Source organism: Hydra vulgaris, chromosome 12 (assembly GCF_038396675.1).
Source record: "Hydra vulgaris chromosome 12, alternate assembly HydraT2T_AEP".
NCBI lineage: Eukaryota > Metazoa > Cnidaria > Hydrozoa > Anthoathecata > Hydridae > Hydra > Hydra vulgaris.
The window spans coordinates 45527501-45544008 of record NC_088931.1 but is presented as its reverse complement, the minus strand read 5'-3'; the positions used below and the strand labels follow the sequence as shown (position 1 = coordinate 45544008).

The following is a 16508-nucleotide window of genomic DNA, read 5'->3' as shown; positions in this document are numbered from 1 at the left end:
TGTTGACTCACTTGTAATTTGCTATCTGTATGTTTGTGTTCTGTCTGAATCTCTGACATGGTATTCACTCGCCCTTAAGTTACTTTTTGTTTATTTGTGTTCTGTCTGAACCTCTGGTGCAGTGTTTACTCACCCGTAAGTTACTTTATGTATGTCTGTGTTTAAATCTCTGATCCAGTGTTAACAGTGCGTCACTAACTAGTGACTCCAACTATAAAAACTACGCTCACCTTAATCTCTATTATTTTGTTAGATGCAATGTTTTTCCTAATGCATTTCTAAAATATTTTGTTTAATGTTTTAATGTAATGTTGAAAATACTCCTTTTAACCACTCAGGTCAGGTTCAAGATTATTACAATCACCCTGCCTACTGGTAATATGTAATCAAGTACTAACCTACCCCATGCCCTGCTGCCTTGTTTGCTTTTTTAGGCAAATGCTAGGAGAAATAAATTCAGACATGAAAATTAGGGTTGTACTGAATTTAATTTTTCAAAATCCAGCCAGAGCCGTATTTGCTAGATTTCTACTGACAAATAGAGCCACCACACATACAGCATTTTCAGCCATAGACCATTGGTATGCAATTGGGCAGGAAGTTCCATCAACTTCTGAGCAGTAGACAGTTAATGCATGACACTGTTCACATAGTCGACCCAGCATGTGAAACGTTGAGTTCCATATTGTACTCATGATACAGCATGATTTTATGATTCCATATTGATACAGCGTGATTTTGTTTGATACAGCATGACATATTTCATTTGATACAGCATGACATATTTCATTCATCATGATATATTTCATACAAAATAGCATGACATATTTCATTTGATACAGCATGACAATTTTGTACTCATGATATAGCATGCGAAATGTTGAGTTCCATTATGTACTCATGTTATGTATCAGCTGGTGGTAGGGTAAGCAAAGTTCAACCTGCAGCTCCTTGAACCGAACAGTCGCAGACGAAGAATGCTTATAATGACCAACTAATTTCTTTCCAATACTTATTTTATCTGATACTGCCCGCTGGCTGAGCAAGCCATCATGCACACATAACTGAGTAGTATATGCAAAGCATCCGAGGCTTTCTATTTGGCATGATGGAAACATTTTGATATGTTTGCCACATTGTCTCAAAGTACGACATGACAGCTTCAAATGTCAATGTTCCATTTGTCAAGAATCTGCTGAAAGGCAGTCATCAGTGCAGGGCAGAATGATGTCTAACCAATGGCATACAGTCCAACACAAAGCTCATGTTTCAAAGTTCTCTGTCAGCCAGTGGGCAGTTGAGCCCGTGATTAATTATATAGTATTGCCTGCTGTCCATGTATCAGTGGTAAATGACAGATACAGAGTAGTTGCTGGATCTTGCATTACCGACAGTTGAGCACACACTTCATTGTTTATTTCAGGAATTAATCGCTCTGCAAAATATTTCTGTGAAGGAGCAGTGTACCGCCTCTCTTAAACTCTCATTAGTTCAACCAAGCTTGTCTTCTAAACAACCTGAATCGGTTCCATATCTTTTATAATCATCTTAGTAATAACACAATGAATTCTCATTGATGAGCTTTTATTGATATCCCATATTTTCATGTGTGCAACTTGTTCTGGAATTGTGTACTGGACCATGGCTTTACTGTTTGTGGCAGTTGCACCAGGCTTAGGATTTGACAGTGCTATAGTTTTGGCTTCCATCTGTGAGTCAGCAATTTTTATTTACATTTCGTTGTATTCTTTACAACGTTTTGAACAAAGATGTGTTAGCATAGGCAAAGTTGAAAACTTTTTAGGTTCACCAGCCTTACAATGTGGAAAGATGCTGGGACACATTAAGCACTGGGATTTTGAGCTGTTGCTATCCTTTAATTTGAAGTATTCTCAAACTGGACTGCATTTCCCTTTGTCTGCCATCTAATTTTTTTTTTTTAGGTGCTCCAAGAAGTCCTAATGGTCTTGTCACAGAGCACCGCGGAAGTGCATTTAATCAGGAAGTTCACGCCTCCTTCCTTACCGTGATGCAAAAATATGTCCAGAGGTCGCTTCGAACCTGGATCTCCTGCTTATATAGCAAGCGCTCTAACCACTGCGCCACGGCCGCACAAGTTAACAAAAGTTATAAGCAAATCTTATGAATGACTATACAATTTTTACAAAGTAATTTTTATAAAGTAGTTGAATATAATTATACCATTACAAATACCTTTACAAACATGGAGTTCATAGAATATAGAATTACAAAGAACATTGATTTGTATAAATAAAATATTAAGTATACATGTAAACACGGGCAAAAAAGATGTAATAAATATCTGACCAAGATTCAGATATCCGGCTAAAATTTTGCTGGATTTGCTAACTTTTTGCCGGAGCCGAATTTAGGTTGGTTTTGTAAAAAGGCCGGATCTCAGCCGGAACAGGAGCTGGAGCTGAAAACCGGTACAACCCTATTAAAAATCTCCTGCCTTAGGGCTCTTGATTGAGTAAAGGCTAGAGATAGTGTCTCAATAAAAATACTCATCTTGTGCAGATGTTAACTGTATCCAGCTACTGTCTTGAAGAAGGCCTCCTAGGCAAAGACTTAAGGGGTAAGCAGAATAATTCTGCTAATCAGCCTCAAGCTCTTTCTTCATCTATTAGGCTGGCATAGATGTAAATCTGTGTTACATTGTTTCTCCCCTAAGATGCTGAATACTGGATCTTCTTAATTCTACTCATAAATTTTTGTTGAATCTTACCTCTTGCAAAGTTCACTAGACTTGCTTGCTCTTAGTTAGAATAATTTAAATTCCGCTACTTTTTCTTCAGATTCAGTGTTGATGGGTACTATCCTTTGATTCGCAAAGACTCATTTATCACTTCTTGGGTATCTCAAGTTTCTATCCTTGTTTCTGTTTTGTTTCTTATCTACATTAATGATCTTCCCGACAACCTTACATCTAAAGTGGCTCTATTTGCTAGTGACTCAACTTTATACTCCTGTCTTGACAAATGTCTTCTCTTTTTGATCGCTTAGAGCAGGCATCTTGAATCTGATCTCACTTCTGTAACAGATTGGGGCTTGGGCCTAACTGCCTTAGCTTCGAGTTTAAGCTTGAAATCTGAATCAATTTTCCTGGATACCTGGATTTTATTAAGAGCATGATCACTTACAACTTCATCATCTAGTTGTATAGCATAAAGAATGTTTTCTTGACAAAATCAGTAAAAGTTACCCTGAAGATTTATCAATACGTTCTTTTGAACTCTGTTATCCTATTTGTTGATAAACTGTATTATTTTATAAAGAAACCTTTTTTGAAGAATACTTTTTAGGTTCATTGTTTTTTCCATCTACTTCAGATATAACATAGATACTTTGGAAGCTCAGACTGGTGAAGCAAACAACCTACCCTACATTTACAAACAAACCATCATCCACACCAGCACCAGAACATGTATTGCCTGGAACTATTGCTTGTATAACGCTTATAGAACAATTTCTGAAAAAAACATGTTATGACTAGAAAAGGTATTATTTTCACAAGTAAAAGCAAGGTAATGATGTTCATGTTTGGTATTTCAACACAATGCAGGGTTGCCATTACTTTTGTATTTCATCTTCTTGTATTTTCAAAAATTGATTTGTTTATTTCATAAACTTATAAATTTTTTTCTTTTAACACGTGTCATCATATTTTGTTTTTTTACATGTGTCATCTACACAAATTACTTTTAATTGTAAAACTTCTTGACAATTTTTTTCACAAATTACCTTATATTCAGTTATTACAATTTTTTTTAAATTTATTTATTTCAATTCACCTCCCAAAGGCCATGAAGGCCGCTACAGTCAAGGAAGCTACTTTAGTTGTAGTAACAACCCTCTCTCAACTCTATAACTCCAAAACACGAACCTTGATGAACAAGACCGCTGCGCAGTGTTCATCAAGGTTCCCACCACGCCCTTGGTAGTACCACTCTCAACAAGTTGAGAGTGGTACTACCAGGGGCGTGGTGGGAATCGAACTTAGAACTTCTTGCATATGAGGCGAGCGCTCAACCACTACCTTACTACTGCATTAATTAACACAGTTGTAGTAGCATCACTAGCTTCATATCATAATGCAGCTATCTATATTAGTTATCTATATTAGTTAAGTTTAGTAGTATTTTTCATTAACTATTTGCTCTTCAAACTTGTCACTTTTAGCTGTATCTAAAGTTAAGGATTCAACACTAAAAATCTTAACCAACTTCTGATGTTGTTTGAAGATTTCTCTGTCTAATTTGCTTTCCAGTAGCCTCTTTTTTTTGTCTAATTCACTTTTTTGCAACCCTTGTTGCCACTGCTTGATCCTCACTGCCTAAATTCTAACTTCTTTTGGTCCTATCTTGAATGATTTGTCCTTTAAATATTCTCTTTCCATAACAGGGACCTAAATCAAGTAAGGTATTATAAAATTGAAAGTATTTTAATTTAAATTTACAAGTCAGTTAAATATAAAGTCTTAGTCAAATGTTTAGAGATTAGCAATTGATGCTCTTTTCTTTTACTTAATCTACCCTTTTTGTGAAGTGTATCTGTAAATGCATAATAATACTGGTAAAAAAAATTGCATGTATTACTTTTTTACTTTTCTCACAGAGACAAACTATGTGTTTCATTGTGCACTCACTATTGCGACATCCAGCTTGTCTAAATGTTTATTGTTTTACTATTAAGTCAAAATCATTTAAAAAATATTTGTTGCATAGGCTTCTGCAAACCTTAAAAGGTGGTGGTGGTGGTGGTGGTGGTGGTGGTGGTGGTGGTGGTGGTGGTGGTGGTGGTGGTGGTGGTGGTGGTGGTGGTGGGGTAGGGGAAGTTCGGATAGGTTAGTGGATTTCTAATTATACATATAAAATCCTTATCACCTAACATTAAAAAAAATTGTTTTAAACTCATATTTACCTATCACACTGACAAGCGGACAGATCAAACAACATTTCCAGTTTCTTTTCTAACCAGCGTATACTGGATATATGGTATCCAGATTGAATCAGGTCTATAATAAACTAAATTAACACTTTTCTCAATAGTTTAACTTTAATCAAAGGTTATTTACGAGTCAAAACTTAATTTTCTGCCCATAAAAAAAATCTTTCTCAAATTTATAACTGTATTGAATCAGCTGTTTGTAAGTTGGTAAATTGCTCAAATTATAGGGTTTTCTACTAAAAACTTTTCTACTAAATATTCTTTCTACTAAAACATTTGTAGGTCTCCTTAACTTTTTTAAGCTCATGTTGATATCACAATATAAATTTATTATTTAATTAAAGAATAAAGTGAGTAAAATATAATTTGGAAATTTATCCGTGGTATAAACAATAAATAGTGTTATAATTCCACATAGAAGCATTATATAAATAGGTACGCGTGTAAAAATTTCAAACCATTTATTTAAGTTTTATATATGGTTTGAAAGAGCTTTGAATTTGTAATAAAATGGTGAAAACTTTATGAAAAAAGAATAATTACAAGAAAAGTTATGCTCATTTAAGTAACATTATTTTTTATGAAGCATCGCTTAAGAAAAATGCAACTTACGTATAAAACTCGCGTTTTGGCTAACGGCAGCTTTGTAATAGAATCATTGTTAATTTACGCATGATTTTGCATAGTGACGTAAATTTAAACGTAAATTAAAAAAAAATTAAAACGTAATTGTAAAATTTATAACAATTTTATAAAATAAACATGCATTAAAAAAATATGGCATATTTTTGGGATATTTACAATAATTATATATATACGGGAAAAAATGGTTCACATTTTTTAATTTCCTAAGTTATTGCCCCTGTCCTATATATAGTCATATATAGTATGTGCTAAACTACCTTTCAAGTGAAAAAAACGGCAATATCCTTAGGAAAAATAAGGAAGAAAAAACCCTGTACAATGGAAAAAGAGGCATAGTCCATTGTTTACAATGAAAATAAAAGCAGAGTCACTAATGTAATGTGATATTTAGCGTCACGTGATTTCAGAATCCAATGGAAGGCAACGCTCATGAAAACATCATTAAGGATGGCGGATTGTCGTGAACGCGTTGAACTTACGAATAGACCGAAGAAAAGACAAATAGTTGGAAGATTAAAAGAAAAACTAAAAAAACAAAAACTGTCAAATCACACAACAGGACCAGACTGCAAATGTACAAGATTTAAGTGTTTTGAAATTGTAACAGAAGATAATAGGGCACGTTTATTGGCTAAGTTTAATGCAATGTCCACCAAAGATTTGCAAGATTCTTTTCTGGCTGGGCTTATAACAGTGTGTGATGTCACAAGAAGAAGACCACGGAAAGAAGACCAGATAAAATTAAATAATAACAGCTATAAATACAAGGTTTTTGTAAATGATGAAGAACAATTTGCACAAGTGTGCTTCAATGCTTTCCATTCGATATCTGGTATCAAGAAAGGCAGAGTGGAGACAATAAAACGGAGCTTGTCAACTACAGGTAGGCCTACTACTTACTATTAGTCACTAGTGTACTTTCTACATTTTAAATATAAATATAATTTCTAAACAAGTAGGACCCAGTCTTAACATATTTTATTAAACTATTTGAAGTTTCAATATTGCGTCAATACAATATTTAGGATTATACTTTTTATAGAGATAGGTCATTCATAGGAGTAGGAGTCATAGGCTAGGCCATGGTAATACCCGGCCATAGGTAAAAAATCTTTTTATTAATTTCAACATTAATAAAACAAGTAGGCTTTAGTGTAAGGCTTAGGCCTATACTTTTGGCCTGTAACATAAAACTTAAGCATGTTTATTTTTTTAATTTAATTTTTAAATATTTATAAGTTATAAATATAAGGAAATAAAAATTTAAAAATATATTTTCTCTGCACAAGGGAACCACCAAAGGATCAAAGAGGACAGCACAGTAACAGACCTCATAGACTTAGTGATGTTGTGGTAAAAAGAATACAAAACCACATATCATCCTTTAGAGGAAGACAATCTCACTACTCTTTGGGGAAAAGTTGCCGCATCTATTTGCCAGAGGAGTTGAATATAAACAAAATATATTCAATGTTTAATGAATTTATCCTGATCTGCAGGTTTCTTATGAAACATACAGAAAAATATTTAACAGTGATTTCAATATTTCTTTTGGATACCCAAGAACAGATACCTGTTTGAAATGTGATGAAATAAAGATTAGTATTGAAAAAGCTTCTAAAGATCTTTCCAACAATTCTGACAGTGAACAGCTTAAGCAGGCTCTTCAAAAACTCCAATTAGAAAGGGACATTCATCAAAGAAAGGCGGACACCTTTTATAGAAGAAAACGAGAAGCTCGGCTCAAGGCAAGTAAAGATCCAAACTTTGAAGCCATTACCATAGATTTTAATAAAAACTTGAGCCTGCCAAACATAACAACAAATGACTTCTATTACAGAAGGAAATTAACTTTTTTATCATTCAATATTCACTTGCTCTCAAGTAATGAAGTTTTTATCTATTCATATGATGAAACTATTGCCAAGAAAGGTGCAGATGAAGTCACCTCTATTCTTTTCCATTTTTTTATGAATCATTCTAGTGGAGAAATCAAACATTTGGAATTATTTTGTGACTCGTGTGCGGGTCAGAATAAAAACTATACAATGATTCATTTTCTGGATTTCCTAGTTAATCAGAGGGAAAGGTTTGATTCTATCAAGATATCATTTCCAGAAAGAGGCCATTCTTATCTTGAGTGTGATAAAGACATGGGTCTTATTAATTGTAAAGCACATGCAAGCACACCTTCAGACTGGCATGAAATATTTAGGGCTGCTAGAAAAAATCCAAGTCCCTACAACGTCATTGAGCTAAACCAGGATATGGTAAAAAATATGACTCAGTTTTTAAAACCTGTGTATAAAGCTGGATGTCCTGTACCTATGAGGCCTTTAAAAGAAGTCATGTTTTCAAAAAAATCACTTGAAGTAATTAGTCATAGAGACTCATGGAATGGACCTATCCTTAATACCACTATTATGTCCAACGCTAGGCGTTCAAATAAAGCTGTCAATATTGGTGAGCCTGTAAGACTATACATGAAAAAAATTATTACTTCTTTGGCCAAATACAAAGATCTACAGGTCCTCAAGAAATTCACTTCAGCCCCTGAATTTTATGACAGTTTGGAACATGATGAAACTAATGATGATCCACTAGATGACCTTTCAGATGATTAAATTTGACTGAAATATAAGAATTGGTTCTTTACTTACCAGTATTAAAACAAAATTAGTTCTTCATTTTATATAAAGAAAAATATTTGTTCTTGTTGTTGTTTTTTTTTACTTTGTTTGTGTATTTTTGTTGTTTTGTTTGTGTATTTTTCGTTGATTAGTCTGTATTTGTAAGGTGTCTGTTTTCTAACTATAGGCCTAACTATGAAACTATACTATTACCTCAGACATAGTGAACTTATTAAAAAACTAAAAAGAAAGGTTAAAATAATTTCCAAACATTAAAAATATTACATGTATTAATAATAATAATGTAAAACTATCATAAAAAGAAAAATTAATTTAAACCTCTCTACTTATTAAATTATACCTGGGTCATGGGTTTGAACCCTGGTTAAGACTAGGATTTGTTTCTGTGACGTGAGGGTGTCCCTGAGTCTACCAACTCTGATGGGTATCTGACATTAGTTGGGGTAAAGTAAACTTTACAGCATTTACAGTAAAGATGGATGGGCATTCTTCTGGCCACACAATCCTCTAGTAAGCAGCGGCCACTCAATCTGCCCTGTGTTTAATTTGTTCCAACAGGTAGTTTACTATTTTATTTATAAAATTAGTCTAATAACTCTTTAGTTGAGTTTAAGAATAAAAACAAGGGAAAACACGGCATAGTCCAAAACAATGGAAAAAAAGGCAGAGTCCATTTTAACCCTCTTTACAAAATTGTCCTAAATCTTTCTAAATATACAAGGTCTAAGCAATATTTCTGCATAATTAGATTATGAAATGGGCACTCTTTAAAAAAAAAAAAATGAAAGTGACACTTTATTTCATAATTACTATTGCATATGGTTTCAAACTGTAAAATGCGAATAACTCTAAACTACAAAAGTGTGACTCTGCCGTTTTTTCCCGTGTGGTCTTCATATATATATATATGTATATATATATATACATTAATATATATATGAAGTATATATATAATATATATATATATATATATATATATATATATATATATATATATATATATATATATATATATATATATATATATATATATATATATATATAGTTATGGTTAAGGGTATATATATTTATTTATTAAATATGCGCCAAGGCTAGATTTTCTATAGCGTATACGTGAAGTTTAAATACATTAAAAGCTTTAGCGTTTTTGCCTCATTTTTATCGTTACTAATGAATTTCAATGAAAGATATATATACAAAAAAGATATATATACATATATAACATTGGAAAAGGCGTGACATTTTAGTGAGGGTCGAAGTACAAAAAAATAATCATAAAACACTATATAGTTCAACTAACAACCACAAAAAAATATCCATCTAAACAATGGAGGGGGGAGAGGCATGTCCATCACGGCTCTCCTTCATTTTTCCTTCCATAGTCCATATATCTATCTAACTTTGTATAAATTTCAACAAACCGCAAAAAATAAAAATAATTAAGAAAAAAAAATTTTTCTTTAACAAAAAATTTAGACTAATAATTATTTTCTTTTTTGCTTTGTAATGTTTTTAACATAATTGTGGCTTTGAAGAAAGTCTAGTTTTTGAAGCAAACAAAACTGTGACATCCATAGCTAGAAAGAGTTGGTTCTTTAGTATGCAATATCTATCAATATGATATCTAAAATAAAGTAAACCCCTAAATTAATATCGTCATACCTATTAATAAGGATGCCTTATGTCCCAGATAATAAATAAATATATAACTGTTATTATTGCATTAATAAACATAATCAATCTATAAAAAAATATGATCTAACCGGTTTAATCTTGATATGAAAAAGATCAACATCCATCAAAGCAATCGTGTGGTTTTCATCATATTCTGTAACCTTACAATGATAGATAAGGTAAAATATATCAGATATAAAAAAATTAAAAAAAAAATTAAGGCTAACAATTAACTAATGTATAATAAATTACCATCTAACTGTTATTACTGAATGAATAAATATAATCTTGAGGTCTTAAAGATAAACATCTTCAGTAGCAAACTGCTATCATAGTTAAAACCTTGCAATAAAAGATAAATGAAAATATTTTAGATATTTAGCACAATAACTGAAAAATCCATTACAAATTAGAGAAGATGAGAATGATTTCCTAACTTAAAAAAAAATTCAAAATCACTGAACTCCTGATACACAACACATTTCCCATGGTTATTAGATATCGGTATCTAACCGACTACCTAAAATTACATTTCTATATATATATATATATATATATATGTATATACATATATGTATACATAAAAACAAATTGTATAATTATAAATCTATTCATAATCTTAAAAAAAGGAGAGGGTAGAGAATATGATATACAATAGGAACTGTAAAATTTGTTATAAAAAAAAGATTAACCTACTATCTGTAAATAATATCTGTTAGTGCTTTGGGTAGTTTCGGTCCAAGTGTTGAAAGCCGAGGAAGTTTTATTATTGCAACATTATTTCCTAGTTTTTTTGCAACTTTATTGTAAGGATTGTTTTTACTTGAAAGGTTATTTGCCACAATTTTTCTTGATCTGATCTTTTATGACCATTTCCAACAAAAATATCTATTATAAACCGAATCTTGTAGTTAATGTATTTTTCGGAGCAGATTTTGGTGGCTCGTGATATAAAACCTTTAGAAATTCCAGTAATAATTGCAAGGTTGATATTTGATTTTGTTTGTGTGTTTGTTATTGCTAGCACTACCACATTATCTTTACACTGGACTTTAAAATCATAATGACAGTTATTTGTGTTAGTTATTTTTATATCTAAAAAATTAAATTCTCTATTTATTTTCAACCACTGATGTGTACCAAATATTTTAAAAATCTTGTTGGTTTAATAAAATAAGAAATCTGTTATGCTTTTCAAATGATTCAAATCTGGCAAGGCTATCATCAACTTACCATCTATATCATTTTTTTTTAACCAATTATTCTTAATTAATTTTTTCGGAAAAGTTCAATAAACAATTCAGTTTTTGCAATTTTTTTGTGGTTGACCTTTCACTTCAATTTTTAACATTTTAAAAATATTAAAAAACTTAAAAACTAGAAATCTTTGCAGCATGTAAAGTTGTGCAACTTTATGTTAAAACTTATGCAATTTAAATTTTAATTAGATAACTTTGAATTTAAATGAATTTAAGTTGCGTTTAGAAATAAGTCTTATCTAGTGTAAAAAATTCTTGCAAATAGTTTTACAAAATTTAGCTATCTTTCTTGAACAGAATATAAAAAAGTATGGGTTTTGGAAAAAAGATACAATAATAGAATAACTGATGTATTATATTTTTAATCAGGTTTTTGCAATTTATAAAATAATTTCAAATAAGATTGAACTTGAGCGTTAGCTCATAACAATCGGAAATACCATCAATTACAAAAATACCTTGTGGTAATATACTTAAATATCCAAACCATTGTGAAATCAAGATTTAGGTAATGAATGAGCCGGGTTTAATAAAAGTCTGATTTTCAACCGGGGCCCTGGCCCCAGCTGAAAATCAGACTTTTTTCAAACCCGGCTCCGGCTAAACTATAAGATTTAGCAGGGATTGATAGCCGGGGCTAGAAAAAAATTTATAATTCTTTATATATTATAATTTTATGCTTACATTTACTATTTAATAAATACTGGCACATTTATATTTTTTCAAACTCTAATTTACTTCCAACAAGATTGCAAGCAACCACTATTAAGTTATGAGTTACTTTAAAAAATAGTGAATAAGTAAAAATACTAGGAAATACTAGAAAAAAAAACTAAAGACTTGAAAAGTTGTAGGTTGTATATAAAAGAAAAACATAAAGATTGCTAATAGTCATAAGGTTTTTTTAATGTGCAAGGGAAAAACTAGATTAATAAAAGTTTTTATAGCATGAAGGGATAGATACAGTAGAAGGATGCAACTTGTTGAGTAAGAAACAAGCAAGAATGAGTTTTGGTTTATTGCAATAGAGATAATAGCTTGTTTGAGCATTGATCGTGATTGTATTTGTAGAAAAAAAAGAGAAATGCAACCTAAAAACAATGGGAGAGTTGCTCAAGCTTGGCAGATAAAGCAGGTCTAATTTATTATTTTTTGTCACTACAGACAAGGAGGCTACTTAATTGCGGTTATAGCCCTGTCTCAACTATATAACTCCGAAACACGAACCTTGACAATCAAGGCTGCTGTGCAGAGAAACAAGTTTAGTGCGGTACTACCAGGGACGTGGTGGGGATCGAGCTTGGTAGCTCTCATATGTCGCAAGCACTCTACCACTACACCACCACCCCATTACATTTACAACGTGCTTTTAGACTTTGTCTTAGAGTAAGCAGGTTATTATTCATCAATATAGGAATACCAACGTTATTGCAATATTTTTTTGCAGTAAATAAATGAGTTTTGTTGTCGAATAAAAATTGAAGATTTCAAGTCCAGAATATAAATCCATAAGCCACAGCAAGCCATAGGCTGCTACAGAAGAGAGATCAGATTAAAACTCAGCTGCTTGTTCTGAGAAATTAAAAATTGAAGATTTTTTGTCAAGACTATAGTTGAGTTGTCAACAAATAGAGCCACTTTAAATGTTAAATTTTCATGAAGATTGGTATTGTAGATGAGAAACAATGCAGGAGCAAAACTTTTATATAAAGTAACTAATAACAGAGTGAAGACTAATCGTAGGATAGTTTTCACTTATTTATATAGATACATATTATGGATATAAACATTCACTTATATAACTTATTTATATATTATTTATATATATTATGGGTATAAACATGCATGTTATATTTATATATAATTTAGTATTTATATGGTGTATATGGTGTAATATTTGCGGAAAGAGAAGAAGTTTATGATGATGATGATGATGATGATGATGATGATGATGATGATGATGATGATGATGATGATGATGATGATGATAATGATGATGATGATGATGATGATGATGATGATGATGATGATGATGATGATGATGATGATGATGATGATGATGGTAATAATGATTATGATGATCATGTTGATCAAAATGATATTTATATATGCATTTATATACAAAATATAGCATGAATTTTGAATAAAAAAAACATCCTTTAGGATTTATAAATATTTATGCAGCCCCGATCACAAACCCGGCCCCGGCTATATTTCATCAAACCTGACCCCAGCCCCGGTCAATTATCAACCCTGGTCATTTACTACGGAAATGTGACTCATTGTTAAAAAATTTAAAGATATAAAATACAGTTGTATTTTACATTTTTAAATTTTAAATAAAGTCCTCACAACAATCCACAATTACCTATGAAGACTTTTTTTTAGTTATTTAGGTGCTCCAAGAAGGACTAAGCATCTTATCACAAAGCACCATGGAAGAGCAATTTAATTAAGTTTACACATACTTCCTTACCAATGTTGCTTATCTGGTCAGAACCAACATTGAGCCTCAGATCTCTTGATTCTGTGAAAGAACTCAAGTCACTGCACCATGGTTGCAATGAAGTTATTTTGCATTTTCACTTGTGATTGTTACAAATTGTTCTTTATATGGAGTAGTTTCATGTATAATGCCTAATTTTTTGTTGTATTTATAACTACACATACTGATTATGTTTTTTATTAATAAAATTTTAAAATTTTTACCATGGATTCTACTTTGATAATAATAATGATTTTATCTATTTAACAATTGATTATTTTGTCAAAATAACCACTTTTATTGAAATTGAAGTGGAAGGCCAAATATTTACAATGAAAAAAAAGTATCAGCAAAAAACTTATTTAGAAATAGTGGTTAAACTACACAAAAACCAAAAAAAATTGTTGGACCCCCTTACTATACTTTACTTTAGTGCTACCTTATTTATACACATTCACTCAAGAATTTCTTTGCGCAAAATTAATGTCTGAGGTAATCATAGTGTTGCAATTGTTAATGATTGTCTAAATAGAATTTGTTTCAAATTGTTAATAGTTATCCAAAGGGAATTGTTGAAATGATTAAATTGTTAACAATTGTCCAAAAGGAATATGAAAACAAAAAGATGAAGCTTTCTTTACATAAAATGAAATTTATGTTAAAAGATTTTTTTATGCTTATGGCAGCCCTCAGCAGCTATTTGCCTTAGTGGATGAATAGGTCTTAATTCATATAAGGATTCATAGTGGATGAATAGGTCTTAATTCATATAAGGATTCATAGTGGATGAATAGGTCTTAATTCATATAAGGATTCATAGTGGATGAATAGGTCTTAATTCATATAAGGATTCATAGTGGATGAATAGGTCTTAATTCATATAAGGATTCATAGTGGATGAATAGGTCTTAATTCATATAAGGATTCATAGTGGATGAATAGGTCTTAATTCATATAAGGATTCATAGTGGATGAATAGGTCTTAATTCATATAAGGATTCATAGTGGATGAATAGGTCTTAATTCATATGAGGATTCATAGTGGATGAATAGGTCTTAATTCATATAAGGATTCATAGTGGATGAATAGGTCTTAATTCATATAAGGATTCATAGTGGATGAATAGGTCTTAATTCATATAAGGATTCATAGTGGATGAATAGGTCTTAATTCATATGAGGATTCATAGTGGATGAATAGGTCTTAATTCATATGAGGATTCATAGTGGATGAATAGGTCTTAATTCATATAAGGATTCATAGTGGATGAATAGGTCTTAATTCATATGAGGATTCATAGTGGATGAATAGGTCTTAATTCATATAAGGATTCATAGTGGATGAATAGGTCTTAATTCATATAAGGATTCATAGTGGATGAATAGGTCTTAATTCATATGAGGATTCATAGTGGATGAATAGGTCTTAATTCATATAAGGATTCATAGTGGATGAATAGGTCTTAATTCATATGAGGATTCATAGTGGATGAATAGGTCTTAATTCATATGAGGATTCATAGTGGATGAATAGGTCTTAATTCATATAAGGATTCATAGTGGATGAATAGGTCTTAATTCATATAAGGATTCATAGTGGATGAATAGGTCTTAATTCATATGAGGATTCATAGTGGATGAATAGGTCTTAATTCATATGAGGATTCATAGTGGATGAATAGGTCTTAATTCATATAAGGATTCATAGTGGATGAATAGGTCTTAATTCATATGAGGATTCATAGTGGATGAATAGGTCTTAATTCATATGAGGATTCATAGTGGATGAATAGGTCTTAATTCATATGAGGATTCATAGTGGATGAATAGGTCTTAATTCATATAAGGATTCATAGTGGATGAATAGGTCTTAATTCATATGAGGATTCATAGTGGATGAATAGGTCTTAATTCATATAAGGATTCATAGTGGATGAATAGGTCTTAATTCATATGAGGATTCATAGTGGATGAATAGGTCTTAATTCATATAAGGATTCATAGTGGATGAATAGGTCTTAATTCATATAAGGATTCATAGTGGATGAATAGGTCTTAATTCATATGAGGATTCATAGTGGATGAATAGGTCTTAATTCATATAAGGATTCATAGTGGATGAATAGGTCTTAATTCATATAAGGATTCATAGTGGATGAATAGGTCTTAATTCATATGAGGATTCATAGTGGATGAATAGGTCTTAATTCATATAAGGATTCATAGTGGATGAATAGGTCTTAATTCATATAAGGATTCATAGTGGATGAATAGGTCTTAATTCATATGAGGATTCATAGTGGATGAATAGGTCTTAATTCATATGAGGATTCATAGTGGATGAATAGGTCTTAATTCATATAAGGATTCATAGTGGATGAATAGGTCTTAATTCATATGAGGATTCATAGTGGATGAATAGGTCTTAATTCATATGAGGATTCATAGTGGATGAATAGGTCTTAATTCATATAAGGATTCATAGTGGATGAATAGGTCTTAATTCATATGAGGATTCATAGTGGATGAATAGGTCTTAATTCATATGAGGATTCATAGTGGATGAATAGGTCTTAATTCATATGAGGATTCATAGTGGATGAATAGGTCTTAATTCATATGAGGATTCATAGTGGATGAATAGGTCTTAATTCATATAAGGATTCATAGTGGATGAATAGGTCTTAATTCATATAAGGATTCATAGTGGATGAATAGGTCTTAATTCATATGAGGATTCATAGTGGATGAATAGGTCTTAATTCATATGAGGATTCATAGTGGATGAATAGGTCTTAATTCATATGAGGATTCATAGTGGAT

At 31.3% G+C, this 16508-nt stretch overlaps 1 protein-coding gene across 7 annotated transcripts in view; it reads left to right on the top strand.

Moving 5' to 3' along the window:
• LOC101235086 (serine/threonine-protein kinase Nek1) overlaps positions 1 to 16508 on the top strand; it is a 295109-nt gene that overhangs the window by 3610 nt on the left and 274991 nt on the right. The window lies entirely within an intron of this gene.